Source organism: Thermobia domestica, chromosome 12 (genome assembly GCF_964235325.1).
Source record: "Thermobia domestica chromosome 12, izTheDome1.hap1.1, whole genome shotgun sequence".
Lineage (NCBI taxonomy): Eukaryota > Metazoa > Arthropoda > Insecta > Zygentoma > Lepismatidae > Thermobia > Thermobia domestica.
Window position 1 is genome coordinate 69948358 of NC_137465.1, and position 16309 is coordinate 69964666.

The window sequence follows — 16309 nt, forward strand, 5'->3', positions numbered from 1 at the left end:
CCTTTTTCTGCCAACATGGAACACCGTATTTAGCCCAAAAATTGCCTGATGTGATTGAATTATTGTAACCATAGCTTAGAATAAAAATAAGTAATTGCTTGTTCTTGAAGTAATGGGTATTCAAATGCACTTTCTCCCATTTTTATTCATAGAGATTTTGACTCAAAATCTGCAGAAACGGAATGAAGCAATTGATATTCCTGCAGATTTTGAGCCAAGGCTGTGAAACCTCTACAAATAAAAATGAGAGAAAGTGCATTTGAATACCCATTACTTCAAGAACAAGCAATTACTTCTTTTTATTCTAAGCTATGGTTACAATAATTCAATCACATCAGGCAATTTTTGGGCTACTAAATACAGTGTTCCATGTTGGCAGAAAAAGGATCTGCTAATTGGTGGAACACAGACGTTTCGTCGCGGCGGGACCGCCGATTTCTGTCACTGATGGGCCACCCAACAGTAAAATTGGAAAAACGGAAACCGGGCCGCCCGCGAGCGTCGCCACTGACCCACCAATTTCTAGCGACGCGTCGCTGGTGGGCCATCCAACTGTAACATAACAAAAATATATAAGCGGGCCGCTGGCGATTATCGCGGCGGGACCACCGATTTCTGTCGCTGGTGGGCCAGCCACCAGTAAAATTGGAAAAACGGCCACTGGGTCGTACGCGAGCGTCGCTTCCGGGCCACCACTTCTTAGCGACGTGTCGCAGGCAGCCCATCAGTGGCCCACCGGCGTTTACGGCATGGGGATGACCCACTTCCACATATGGTAGAGCGAGGGATGTGTAATCCTACATACCTACGTAGATCACGTGGTAATGTACAAGCTCGTAGCTCTGCACCGTTGCTGTTAAAGATCCAAAGGTGGAGTAAGGTGTAATGGTCCAAAATCCATTACTGCATCTCAGAAAGCAGCCTGGCAACATCGCAGAAATACTTGCCTATAGGAAATAACTACCTGGTTGGGAAGAGGTGTAATGAAGATAATGTGCGGTCTAGAGAAAACGCGAAGTATGACGGATTTCATATTTAGGGTCATCCATCTGTCTGTCTCCAACATTCGAGCAGTCAACGGGTGCTGCCATCATTTGTCAGCATGTCACGCTCTGGGATTTCACAGAATCGCGCAACGCACGCAGCAGTAAGGCATAGTATATCCTCGTAATTGTAGTACCCTTTGCCTGGAAAGCATGTAGCAATGCCCCATGATGATCCCAAATAAAAGTGATCATCACTTTGGTAACTCAGAATTGAACACGGACTTTATTTGGTGGTGGCATGTCGGCACGCTGTCATTGATTTGGCTAGATTTTACCTGGTTTCCTTCATTCCCACCAAGCGAAGGCCGGGATGGTACCTTCTAGAATACCAGGGCCAGTTACTTCAAAAATCCTAGACCCACCTAAAAGACCGATGTGACCCCGGTCCCTTATTTGAGCCATTCATTTGCATAAATACATAAGTAATTAAATAAATAAATAACAATCGAATGCGTCGCTTAGTTAACTCAAACCAAAATTACGACCATTGAGTACCAATTGCTACAATGACAATCTGTTATAAGCTTTCTCCAAAGGTAAAAATGTAAACCTTGGAAAGTCAAACAAAATAACACATTTAGCACTGTCGCATTGACAAAAGCTTGTGAAAAATAAGATCAGAGTGTAGTATGTTGAGAAAAGATGTCTGCCTCCTGAAAAACAACACAACTGTTGACTGCTCGAATGTTGGCCAGACAGATGCATGACCCTTTATATGAAATCCGTCATACTTCGCGTTTTCTCTAGACCGCACATTATCTTCATTACACCTCTTCCCAACCAGGTAGTCATTTCCTATAGGCAAGTATTTCTGCAATGTTGCCAAGCTGCTTTCTGAGGTGCAGTAATGGAATTTGAACCAGTACACCTTACTTCACGTTTGGACCTATAACACAGCAAAGATGCAGAATTTCGAGCTGTACACTACCACATGATCTACATAAATATGCAGGACTACACATGTAAAATTTCATCGCTCTACGATACGAGGGAAGCAGGTCAAGGTGAAACTCTCTCGCACACCTCTCATTAGCCGGCAAAAATTTCCAAGACACCACAAATGTGTAAATTACTCAGAAACTATTGATTTGCGACCCTCGGTTCCTATAGGTGAAAATGTTTAAAGTACTTGTAGAATATCCCCTTGTAAGGAATGCATAGAATTACCAGTCACCCTGTATAGCGAGAGAACTCTCATACAATATGAAACAATAGACAAAAAACATCGAACATAGGTACAATATATAATTTTGTAATTCTTATGTAAATTTAGTTTTCTGTACTGAAGTATTTATTAGCGTCAAATGCAAGCTTATCTGTAGCCAGTTTTAGAGATAACACATTAAAGTACTTAATTCATTTAATATATATATATATATATATATATATATATACAGTGAAACCTCAACTAACGGACACCTCTATAAAGCGGACACTCTCTAGTACGGACAAGGACAGTCTTTCTTGTCTGTTATAAGTATTATTTACCTCCTTTTACGGACACTTTATCTAGAAACAAGTTGAAAAGTACAGTAAAAATACACAGAACATGAGGGAGTGACAACATTTTGCCTCCTCAACTGTCTGTTCAGCAACCGTGAGGAAGGGTCTCTGCTGCACAACATCCTTACGTCCTTTGCTTGCATTCTACTTCCACCTAACCTGCTTCAGAAACAAAAGTGATTGACAGTTGCCCACTGTTTGGGATGACACATCATTCTACTGTCCCGCTGGAATCTCTAACCAAGCAGAAGACAAGTTTGGTATTTTTGACCACGGGTACGCATATTGTCTTTAAAAATAGTCATTAATGGACTGCAATTAACTCACGAATTAAAGCAACACACCGAAAACGTAGTAAGTAACGATAACTGTAAAATGCAGAGAACTATAACATCTTATTCCCATGTTGTGTCTCGAATATAGGGAATTGGATGACGCAAGATAATGCAAGTACAGTAACATTTTGTGATATTCATAAATACATGACTCATGCAAAAATGGTTTTTTTCTAATTGCATATTACCTTGTTTATTAATTTACGTAAGAAAATATTGAAACCTATCTAAGGCGGACACCTCTCTATAGCGGACAATTTTTGATTCACCACGGCTGTCCGTTTTAGAGAGGTTTCACTATATATATATATATATATATATATATATATATATATATATATATATATATATATATATATATATAGATAGATAGATAGATAGATAGATAGATAGATAGATATAATGCAGTACACTTTATTTCAAAACAGAGTACCCTTGAGTTTTCTTGAAGACAAATTTTTCAAACATTTTCATGATTTTCTAATAACTTTTTTTTTTTTTTATCTTTCACAATTACTATGCTTAGCCCAAGTCTCGTCCTCAGTAACGATACGATCAATAAAGGAATCGCCGTCTTTGTCACAGGCCTCAGGGAATTTCACGGCGGCTGCCATCCGTTTTGTTTCACTCTCAAAATTTTTGAAACCCGTCTTGCACAGAAGTTAGTAACCAAACTTTTGGATCATGTGGAAACTCAAACGAGATCTTTGTTATCGTAAAATGGAGATTTTCACGAATCTTGTCACTGACTTTTGCGACCAACTCATCAGTCATAATGCTACGTCGCTCACTTCGGTCTTCATCGTGAACGTTTATACTGCGACCTTAAACATGTGGCAAAAAAGTTTCACTACAATTTCACCTATCAAATTTTAATCATAACTTCACACAGCTGCCTCAAACGGTTTAGTGTTTTTAGCCAATAAAAATCGTATGATTGACCTTATTTCACAACTGGCGGAATTTTCAATCGAAGCACTTATGTTAACAATGTATCATAGGCAGAGCAGAAGCAAAAAGAACTCCACTCGTCCGCAGCTAGATGCGCATTGAACGGACAGAAGTTTCCGTGTAAAATAGCGGCAATCGCCCAGCTCCTAGCGGTACCCCGCCGAGATGTGAGTGAATCGCTGGATAGCCCTCGTATACCAAATTATTACTGTAGCAAACTTTGATCCATTCTAACTTAAAAAATCAGTAAAATTCTTAAAAATCACAGGATTAAGGCGGCTCAATAGTCCTTTCTAAGTTTCCATTAGTAAAACCTAATTTTCCACGTAATCCTTTGAACTTACGCAACTGCATATAAATTTACATACTACATTAAACTAACTAACTAACTCTATGGCCTGTGGAACCCGAAGGTTCAATGCCGCGTTCACAAAAGCTCTCCACTGACTTCTATCCTTAGCTAACTGCATCCAGTTTCTACCCTGTATTCCAATCTCTGCGAGATCCATCTTAATATTGTCCTCCCATCTTCGCCTAGGTCTTCCTAATGGTCGTTTTCCGATTGGTCTTCCAGTCAAGACTTTGAAAGCGTCTCTACTTTCTTCCATTCTAGCTACATGACCCGCCCATCTAAGCCTCCTAGACTTGACGACCCTAACAATGTTGGGTAAACCATATAAATTATGTACTTCCTCGTTATGAAGTTTCCGCCATTCCCCATTCCCGTTCCTCTTGGGCAGAGATGTTTACCCTCGCGAGGGTGGCCCTCTCGAGGGCATCCTCACCCTCAAGTTCCCTCGCCCACAGTGACGCGAGGGCAAGGACAAATTTTGGCCGCGAGGGCGAGGACAAGCTTCGATGGCGAGGGTGAGGGTGCGCGAGGGCGAGGACAAGTTTTGGCCGCGAGGGCGAGGAAAAGCTTCGACGAAGAGGGTGAGGGTGCGCGAGGGCGAGGACAAGTTTCGGCAGCGAGGGCGAGGGTGCGCGAGGGCGAGGACAAGTTTCGGCAGCGAGGGTGAGGGTGCGTGAGGGCGAGGACAAGCTTCGACGAAGAAGGCGAGGGTGCGCGAGGGCGAGGAAAAGCTTCGACGAAGAGGGCGAGGGTGAACGAGGGTGAGGGCCAAGTGTTACTGCGGGAGCGAGGGTGCACGATGGCTAGAGACAACTTCCTTCAGGAGAACGAGGGCACGCGAGGGAGGAGAACAAGCTTCCTTAAAAGCAACTGTTTTGGAATTTGCTGTTTGACCTTTTTTGGAGAGAGGCAAAATTTAAAATATCATCTGCCATGTCCCCTAGATGAAAAGTTAGTGTCATAGCAAGGTTATACATTAATCGTATTTTTCCTTTCAATTAATTGCAGTAGACAATTTCTCGTGTGTACGTATATAATTATTAAAAATAATAATGCAAATAAGAATAATATTTGATTTTTCCCATGAAAGTTTCCGGGTAGAAATAGCGCTACATTAAGAAGTAAGTGTGCCTCATTGTTGCCCTCCCTGTGCTGGAGACGTTTTAGATAAGAAGTGTCTACTACACTGTCATGTTTAAAGAGTGTTGGTAGACAGACAGACAGTCACTCACGTCATTCAGCAGTAAATGACAAGAGCGCTGATATCTGAACAAACACAATCAATGAGAGAACCATCAGAATGCAGTAGATCAGATGGAAAAAGACTTGATGGAATGACTTTGGTTCATAGATGGCCATTTTGCTCTGGACTCTCTCGGACTCGGGCTCATTTTTTTCAACTGGGCTCTCGCTCATTTATTCCTTTGGGAATCGTGCTCGGGCTCACTTCCCTCAGTTGGACTCGCGCTGACTTATTTCATTGGCGCTCGGGGTAGCGCTTAATTATTGAACCCGAGAACGGTTGTGCGCGAATGCCGAGCTAGCGAACGTTGGGCTCGTGAGTTTGGATGCCCATGAAATGGGCTGATTAATAGCATACATCCTCCTCCAATGTCCACCACTGATGAAGTTGTTACAATTAATCGGAATTTTTAACTTTTCATAGTTTTGTGACAGCCCAAACTATTATCTGAATCGATATTTGTTAAAATAATGTGTCACTATTGTATCGATTTTCATTGTTTCTGCTTTTATAATCTACGTGGGTAGAGCTATCATTTAGTTACAAAATAAATAATATGTTTTTTTTCTTGTCCTTAAATAGAAATATCTGACACGTTAATACTGAAATTTTGTTAAAAGAGCTGCTTTAACAAAATAAATGTAATAAGTTCTACAAGATATAAGTTGTTTATGCAGCCGAAATTTGCAACTGTTGACTGATTGCCGTTTAGCATCCTCTTTCGTCGGCGAGGCTATATGAGAAGTGGACCTATAGGTTTAACGCGGAATTCGATCCACTGTCGTTCAATGTTCTCCCACTCAGGATTGTCCCCAGGACCCCATGCACCAAAGGTTCGCGTGCAAGCCAGTGAGATAGGGTTTGTATGTTGTATTGTTCAATTATTTTTATTAGGAATAAAATACGTTACAGGATGATATACTGATTGTAAATATTATAGTGCAAGTATTGAACGATTGTGTGGTAAAAGGAGAAATATAAATTTGGACAAATTAAAAAAAAGCCTGAAAAAACTGTAGGATATATGAAACATATGAAACTTAGGAAAAGCCACTTCAGCAAAACGAGTAGGATTTTGTTGTGGGTAAACAGTTTAATCATATTATTATTAATTTCGCACAAATGTGCCACACATCATAGCATGGGCGGCGATTAGGGGGGCAAAGGGGGCAGTTACCCCACCCCCACTCTTTTGAAATGACCCATTAATGTCGCTATATAGTTTCATTTGGAAATATAAAGTTTTTGTATGTATTAAGGTTCATAGAATGAAAATGGTGCCATAAAATATTTGCCCTTCCGTGAGTAGGTATTAGTTGTCTTCCCGTGCAGTTAAGAAAGCTACAGGAGTTGCGTTTTAATTGTCACGAAAAATGGCTAAAAAATTAACCTATCCGAGTGTACTTTCATATTCATTTCTTCTTACAAGGGCTCGATATGTTAGTCAGCCGCTTTGGAACTAATTGAGATAACATTTCGCAGAAAAAGAAGTCCTTCATAAGCAGTGTTTCTTTCAGAAACAATGTTCGGGGGGGGCACATTTAGTATCTCGGGGGGCAGTACCCCCAAAAAAACATACCTGGAAGAAACACTCTTCACAACTTATTCTGTAATTGCACAAAAATCGACAGTTCCTGAAATGTCTTTTCTTCTTTCTAATAGTAAGAAATATTTGATTTGATTTTTTTTAATATCCCTTCAGCAGTGAGACTATATGAGACGTGAACCTACCGATTAACGTAGAATACGAACCACATAAGCTCCCGCCAGGAATCGAACCCGGGTCTCCCACGTCAAAGTTGCGGCATTGTTTTGCAGTGTAATATACGAGTTCAGGGTGTACATATACAATTTTGTATATACAATTAAAATATTTAGTGAATTCAATATAATTCTAGGTTTTAGGATTATTTGGGATAACTGGAGTGTGGAGTGATTCTAAGTATTGTTGAAATGAAATGAAATGAAAAGTTTAACGTCCCATGGTTATGCCGGTTAGGCTAAAGGAGAAGGTGATAATAAGAAATGAGTGAAATGGTGGAATGAATAAAGTGGGAGGAAACGGGAGAACCCCGAGAAAACCCACGAGCACGGCGTTTGTCCACCACAAAGCCTACGTGTGTTAAGCAAGGGCGGATCCAGGACGGACTTCTGGTGGGGGTGGTGGGTTGTAATACTGCTACTTAGAGCTACTTTTAAGAGCTCCAAACTCTGGGATGCGTTTATTTGTATATATAAAATAAAGAAGTTTCCTCTTCTGGGGGGGAGCGATCGCCCCGTTCGCCCCCCCTGGATCCGCCACTGACGATAAGGAAATAATTCAACAAATAGGTTGAATAATTGATGCTCTGATCCTCACGAAGGAGGCCCTCTCGAGGCCTCCTCACCCTCAATTACCCTCGCCCTCAATGATATGAGGGTGAGGGTGCGCCAGGGCGAGGAAAAGTTTTGAGCACGAAGGCGAGGGCGAGCGAGGATAATGGACATCTCCTATCGCGAGGGCGAGGAAAAGCTTCGACAGCGAGGGTGAGGGTGCGCGAGGGCGAGGTCAAGCTTCGATGGCGAGGGTGAGGGTGCGAGAGGGCGAGGAAAATCTTCGACGGCGATGGCGAGGACAAGTTTCGGCAGCGAGGGTGCGCGAGGGCGATGGACAATTCCATTCGCGAGGGCGAGGGTGAACGAGGGCGAGGGTGAACGAGGGCGAGGGCCAACTGCTACTGCGAGGGCGAGGGTGAGTGTGGTCGAAGTAAAATGAACATCTATGCTCTTGGGTCCGAATATTCGTCTCAGGATCTTGTTCTCAAATACTTTCAGTCTATGTTCTTCCCTCAGAGTAAGTGACCATGTTTCGCAACCATACAGAACAACAGGCATGATTATCGTTTTGTATATTTTAAGTTTCAAATTCCTCGACAGAATTCGCGACGACAAGAGATTTTGAACCGAATAGTAACACGAATTCCCTGCTTTTAGTCGACATTTAATTTCTCCGTGAATATGATTTTCCTCTGTTAATATTGATCCTAGATATTTGAAAGTATCCACTTTATCAAAAGTATTATTTAGTATTTTAACGCATCCATAATTTGCTGTATTCCGGTCCCGACGCACTTCCATGTATTTAGTTTTCTCTGCATTTACTTCTAAACCCACGTCCCTGCAAGCGCTTAATAAGATCTCTGCATTCCTTTCTATTGTTCTCCTATCATCTCCTATTAAATTTACATCATCAGCATATGCCATAACCTGGTGAGTACCGTTCAACTGTAAGCCCTGGTTGCTCCCTTTGATTTTCCTTATAGCGTATTCCAGAACGAAGTTAAATAATAATGGTGACAACGCATCTCTTTGTTTCAGGCCATTCTTGACGTGAAAGCTCGTGGACAAAAATTTTCCTACCCGGACTTTACTTTGGGATTCATTTAAACATATCTTAATTAATCTAATTACCTTTCTCGGTATTCCAAGTTCTGCAAGAACGCTTTATATTGTTTCTCTCCTAACCGAGTCGTACGCCTTTCTAAAATCAATAAATAGTTGATGTACCGGGGTATTGTATTCCAACCTTTTTTCGAGTATTTGGCGAATGGTAAATATTTGGTCGATAGTTCATCGATTTCGTCTAAATCCGCACTGATAATCTCCAATAATTTCTTCTGCGTATGGGGTCAGTCTTGCTAACAGAATATTTGAAAGGATTTTATAGGATGTTGACAGAAGAGAAATGCCTCGCCGTTTTGTCCCCTTTCTTGTGGACAGGGACGTAGTGTCCATTAAGGCTATAAGGCTTAGCCTATCCATTTATTTATACATCAGCCTGAAATGTTGCTTTTGGACATCGATACAATTAATTTTATTAAAATGGATTTATTTTGTGATGCACTTGTTCCGACACCACTTAACTGTCGGGATAGAAACGAGAGGCACCTAAAAGGTGCGGGATAACAATACCAAATTTATAGCAATAAAGCACATACTAAATGGGGGCGACTCCACCACTAGTCTTAGGCGACTAGAACCATGAGCAAAATTAGACAAGTTAACGAATATGAATTTGGTGTTAAAATAATTTGAAAATAACCAATGCATTTTCATTGAAAATTGGTAGCAATAAGGGCGTTAAGGAATAGAAGGTAAACAAAGGAATAGCAACTAATTTTGAACAGTCTCACCCTAATTCGAAGTAGTTCCAATCTTCTCCTTCTCACTGATAGGTGATGTTAAGGCGTTGTCCTCGATGTTCCAGTGACTTGCAGGTTGGGTTGTCCTGATGAAGTCATGACGAAAACTTGTTCGTCAATCAACCATGGCATTGAATGCCAGACCCCAAAGGCAGGGAGACTCCGATGTGTCTCGCGTCGTGGTTGAGATCCAAAGACCAAGATCGTGCTCTCTCAATTGCTTTTGACCTGACTGTCCCTCTGACGTCAGAATGAGATGATGGTGACACCACAGAGTTTCCTGAGCGTGGTCGATTACCCAAAACTGACATTGACCCAAGTCTATGTTTCTACATGTCGTCGACTCAACACAAAGTTCTCAAACTTGCTTCTGAGACTGCTAACGTTGACAGGTAAACGAACCAAAAAGAGACTCACCTGAGTCAAAGTACTTACTTCTGTATTTATTACTTCCTTGTTGTAACATCGTGTCGTGGGTAAACGAACGAAACGGACAATGTCTTGTAGTAGCCTGACTATGAGGGGCCAATGAGGTCGAACCAATTGAGAGAAGCAATTGATCTAACAAAGCAAATTAAAAGCGTCGCGTGTGAGACTGTTTGGTAGGCAAAAAGGTAATAGGAAGTTGCTACCAGTGTTTATTACAAATTACAAGTACAAAGACTTCCTCAATAACAGCAAAGCAATAGTTGATTAATCTTTTGATGTAAAGTCAGCTTGCGACGTACAACAGAATATTGGTGTTAATAACATCAGGCAGTGAACTCTTGAAGGCTGCTTGGCTTCCATTGATGGCTGGTTGAATTTCCACATGAAATAAAGATGTCCTAGCTTGTCCTGACTTCATATCCCGTCAGTGGCGGCGTAAGGCAATCTGGGGCCCGGGGCCAGTGAAGTAGGTTGGGGCCCCTTTTCAAACAATCGTGATTTATACACTTCTATTTTTGATATTCATTTACATAATGATTCTTTCTGTTTGCTCCTCCCCCTTTCCCGTTGGTGTGTGTGCTTAGATCATTATAATCTGGGATATATTAAACAAATTCAGCATCCCTGTCTATTTTTAAGTGCTTAGAACCACCTTCAGTCTGGTATCTATAAATAAAACTGGACCACGATTATCATTGCATATTTTTTTTTATTCATTTTTAAACAAAGGACACGATAGAAAAAGGATTAGGGATACAAGTGTAACGGAAACTACAACCCACAACAGAAATAACAATCCAAAACGTAACAATCAAGAATGCAGAATTTATCCTACACCTACAGTATATTATCGTAGTATCAACGCGTACTGTAATTAGATGGAATAGTGGAAGTAATGTTCCTAATAATACAGTTAGAGACAAATTTACGTACAAAACGTAACAATGAGTTGATATTGCAAAAATTGCAAATAATAACATAACCGATGCGATTTTTAGATGTAAGCTCTATGTTTTCTAGAATATTTTTGTTCGGTTCTCGCCTTTGGTGTTTCTCCTGTGCAATTTCTCATATGGTTAAGTTTATTCATAGTTTCTCACCTGTCTGAATTTACATTAGATGGGTTTTATTTGATTAGACTTTTCTTCCTAAAATTAGCCCCATTCACTTTAACATTCGGTTTTTCTCCAATGATGATGTACGACCTATTTAGTCCCACTGCTTTTGCCGAAATATCAATGAATAGTTAAGCACTAGAATATTTCTCTCCTGCTTGTCTTTTTTACTATTGTTTCCAGATTTCGCACTTGTTTTATGGTTATATTATTTTGTATTTAATAATTCAGTCATGTTTATATTCTGTCACTTATGACTATTTCCATTACCATTTACTAACATACTTAGTATTAGAATATATTATAACAAAAAATCCTGAATATGTTGAATAATTGGGGATATTATAGATTAAATATGTGAGCACAGAATTCAACTACGGGTTATACCATCCTACTTTTCATTACCACCTATCACCAGTCAATTGACAAATCTTGACATTTTTTATTACTCTTTTGGTACTTTTGGGGGCGCGGTGGCTCAGTGGTAGAGCGTTCACCTTCGATGCTTGGAGTCCCTGGTTCGATTCCAGCTCGCGCCGTGTAGACTTTGTGGTGGATAAACACCGTGCTCGTGAGTTTTCTCGGGGTTCTCTCGTTTCCTCCCACATCCTTCATTCCACCTTTTCATTCATTTCTCATCATCACCGTCCCCTTTAGCCTAACCGGCATAACCGTGGGACGTAAAACAAAGATTTCATTTTCTTTTGGTACTTTTGTATTTTTATTGCCTTTACTTGAAACATGAAATTACTTTCAACAGTAGTTCCACTACCATATTAGCCTATGTTCCACCAACATTCAGAATGATACCTTCCTTGCTTTGGTAGCAGCGAAAGTCTCAGCTATATTATCAGAATCCAATGGATGCTATTTCATTTTCGATAGAAAGAATGGCCAGATTCGTGAATCTTTCCTGACTTATTGTGGAACGCAAGTATGATTTTATCAATTTCATTTTGATGAAAAACCTTTCACATGATGCGACAGATACGGACAGTGTTATCAAAATCTGAAGAGCGGTTATCAAACGTTAGTAAATTTCAAGCCCCATTGAAGATATAGGATATCTTGTGGTGAAAAGTCAAGTTCTTAGCTTTCTGAGCACACCTTAGTGAACGGATTAAATCCTTACAATCCTGGCCATCCAGGTCATTCGGGCAGAACAAAGCCAAATCAGAGCAACTTGCTTTTAGCCTTTCCTCCCTCTCATCATCTAGCTGCTGCACAAAGTTGGCCATAGAACATAGGAATCCAAATCTGTCGTTCAGGTCATGCATCTGAGTAAAATGATCATTTGTTGTCTCATCTCATCTAGAATTTCATTGATAGAGCGCTTCACTTTGGCCTGTGCAGTCAGGTTTCATTCTTTGTTTCTCCGAGCATGCATCTCCTTCTACTGTCTGTACCCACAGTTATGTCCCATGCCCTGCAAATTCTTTTAGCTGTGGATATGATTTCCTTGTCCAGTTCAAGTCTTCAGATATTAATGGTGTTAACCAGGCTCTGTAACTGAATAAGAGTTTGATTGAAACTCATATCCTGATATTGAAGGCATTTTTGGTTGCAGATCAGAAATATAGAAGAGTGATGAAGTTAAATGACTGGATGCTTGCAAGAAGACCAGCATCTCCTGTAGTATCAAGCGTTTCAATTGAAGTGTCACGCAGATCTTTCAACGGATCAATTACTTCATCCAATTGACTAGAAAGTGTCTTTAAAGCTTCTGCTTTTGATCTCCATCTAGTGTAATTTTCACGTTTCAGACCAATCTTTACGTGATTTTGCAGCACATTCCATCGGTGAATAGATCTAGAGAAGAATACCAACAAACGTTCCATTGCTTCCAACAAAGTCACCGCCAGAACGTTAACGTGCGCAGCATGTAAGTCACAAGGTTCAATGAATTATTGTTACAAGGAACGAAAATGGCCAAAGGACTTATATTCCGTATGAAAGTTTGAACTCCAGAATATTGCCCGGCCATTGTAGCCTGATTATCACAAGACTGGCCTCTGGAATCTTAATACCAAGCCTATCACATTGAAGTTTCTTTAGTATTTCAGCAGAAATACTCTCAGCAGTCTTTCCTTCGACAGAGATGAAATCAATAAATGCTTCCCGAACCTGAACAGAATCACGTTGTATGTCAACAATTCGAATGATCTGTGATAAGTGTTCTATATGAGAACAATCAAGAGTTGAATTAAATATAATGCTGAAGTATTTTGATTATTTGAACACTTGTTTTCTTATTGAACATTTTCTTCACTCTAAATTAGTGGGCTGAAATGTAAGTTCATATGCGAAAAAACAAGAGCAGAAATGGGGAAACCAGCTAAGCAAAAGGGTCTCGCTCGCTGAAAATTCGACTTGTAAAGGACAAAAAAATAAAGACAGAAGGAAAACAAGTGAATCAGCGACTATACCGTCTGCACCAAAGAGCTTTTAATTAGGAACAGAATGCTAGTACCCTAATAAAGCATTATATACGTTAATCCCTTCTTTCTACCCTTCTCTTAAACTGATATATGAATAAGTAAATAAATAAATAAATAAATAAACAGTGATAGTTTAGGAAGCAGGCTAGCAGACGGGGCCCCATTACTTGCATCATAAGATCTTAGAATGTAAATAACACAATATACTTTGACTTTCATTATATTTTAATCTACACTCAGCTTTTCCTTTAAATTTCTCTGAGGTCATTTAACAGAATGAAACTTTTATTTTATTCTATTTTAATCCACATACATTTTTTCCTTAAAATTTCTTTGGGGCCCCAAGAGAGTAAAACTTCTATTTTATTTATTTTTCACCTACATTCAACTTTAAAAAAAAAAAAAAAAAAAATTATTGGGGTCCCCAAGAAAGTGAAAGGCCTGTTTTATTTTTTCGCCTGCATTCAGCCTTTTCCTTTAAAATTCTTTGGTGGGGCCCAAGAGTATGAAACATTTACTTTATTTTTTACCTATATTCAGAGCTTTTTCCTTTAAATTTCTTTGGGAGCCTCCAAGATAATGAAACTTTTATTTTATTTATTTTTAATCTACATTCAGTATTTTCTTTAAATTTCTTTCGGGTCCCCAAGAGTGAGGCCCGAAGCTTATAGTTTGTTTAGCTTATACGGAAATCCAGCACTGATTAGTTTTATTAGACAGATATGTCTGTTGTTTCATCCGTTATTTGGTGTAATATTGATTGACAATTAATTGCGTTTACATTTAGGGAAGGTGTGGATTATAAACTTTGACGGCCCTTGTATGGCTCATCCTAACAAGGTTGCTTAATAATTATTTTTTACCTACCGTCGGGGGCCCCCCACAAAGTGGGGCCCGGGGCGGGGGCACCGCTCGCCCCGCCCTTACGCCGCCACTGTATCCCGTAACATGGCCTCCCTCCAAAATGTCGAATCGGAAGGAGTCGAATCCTTGGAGAATCCTGACGTTTCGACAGCAAAGATCTGTGGAATCGTAGGAGAAAAAAAAAAAAAGATTTAAGATCTCAAGATGGGATAGATGCTGTAAGTGAGATAAACTTCTTACCGCTGGACCATAAGAAGAACGTAGGATCAACTGCCAATAATTATCCACACTGCTAAGAGATGGCATAAGCGATGCACTTGCTGGGGATGGGAACACACTTGTAGCACAACCATAACAGCCGATGATGCAACAGTAGTTGTTATCAGGTGAATGTGGTGACGGTGTAGTGAAAAATGTCCCAAGAGAGTAGAATGAAAATGCTGGAGTAGAAAGCAGGATGGTGAGTACACAGTTCGATGAATAAATAAAACAATAACGTACTAACACAGCTTCGTATTATAGCACACACGTAGCAACTAATATTCCAATTATGATGTGGGTGAGACGAGTAGCACGTTACAGTTTATATTAAGTTGCATTAAGGTTAGGTATATAAGGAATTACGCTACCAATTGAAAATTAAAATAAATTACCAATAAATAATTAAAAAAAATAAAATGCAATTGCAGGTTAAACTGAACTAAATATTCTTAAAAAACAAAACAAAGAAAAAAATAAATTAAAGCGTAGGCTGGAACGAAACCAAAATGGGAAATCTGGAGAAAAACAAAACTTGGAAATGGTACCAACTATAAACAAGTAATCTGGATCATACCCCATGACCTAGATAAAATGTGAACAAACAAACACTTGTGGTTCACGAGCCCACGCAATATGGGTCACTAAACTCAAATAAAGCGTTGTAGAGTCCAAACCACGAACCCAAATAAAACAAAAGGTATCTGAAAAGAGAACAAAATCACAAATGGAGAAAAGGCTAGCTAAAACAGTAGTAGAAACAAAATATCGAAAAATGTCAATTTGAAACCTAAAATGCGAAAAACTGGAGAAAAAATCATATTTTCTACCAAAAAAATGTGGGAGGATGTAAACTAACCAAAGAATCAAAGATTGGACAACACAGAAGGGTTTAGAATTTAATTACTTTTTGAAAACGAAATAAGAATTGTTTCACATTTCCTTGAAACAAAATAGGGCATCGAGGCGGGTTTTGTAGATATCGGCGCCTAGCCACTCGCCGATCAAAAGTAATTAAATCCAAAACGAAGGCCGTCACCAAATCTAATTGCAAGGGGCAATATAAATAGTACTTGAAGAAGAACATAAGCAGCAAATATCACACATTATATATGTCAACAAAATTTACATAAAGTACGAAAATTCATAGGCATAGTAAACACTAATAGGTCAGCTTCATAAACGATAGACTAATCCATTTACACAACAAATTATGTTCCCAAAATAATTACTAAAATTGAAAATTAAAATTCTTTAAAATTAACTGAATTAAAATTCCACAAGGCAAAAGTCAAAATTAAATTACTGCCTCAAAATAATAACTTGCATTCAAAGTATACTTCAGTGAAAAAGCAAACATTTTCCTAATGCATAATAAATTTGCGAAAGACGTTAAAATTTGCAAAAGGCACTAATAAAATTAAATTCAGAATAGCAATTCAAATAGCAACAAAAATAAACAATGCATGAAAAAAGTGCAACCATAAACATGTAGCTTAAATATTAACTGGCAACAGATATCCCTATATCTCACTTATACCACTAAATTGCTTTATATGTCAATTCTGTAACACTTCCACTCAGTTTTACATCA

General features: G+C 39.4%; 1 protein-coding gene across 2 annotated transcripts in view; it reads left to right on the forward strand.

Moving 5' to 3' along the window:
* The first annotated feature begins 14019 nt into the window (after positions 1 to 14019).
* The window catches only part of LOC145666500 (uncharacterized), an 89874-nt gene continuing 87584 nt past the window's right edge, over positions 14020 to 16309 (forward strand). For both annotated transcript variants that reach the window (XR_014127761.1, XM_081733767.1), the window contains exon 1: positions 14020 to 14917. The gene's annotated coding sequence lies outside the window, so the exon portion shown is untranslated. The remainder of the gene's footprint in view (positions 14918 to 16309) is intronic.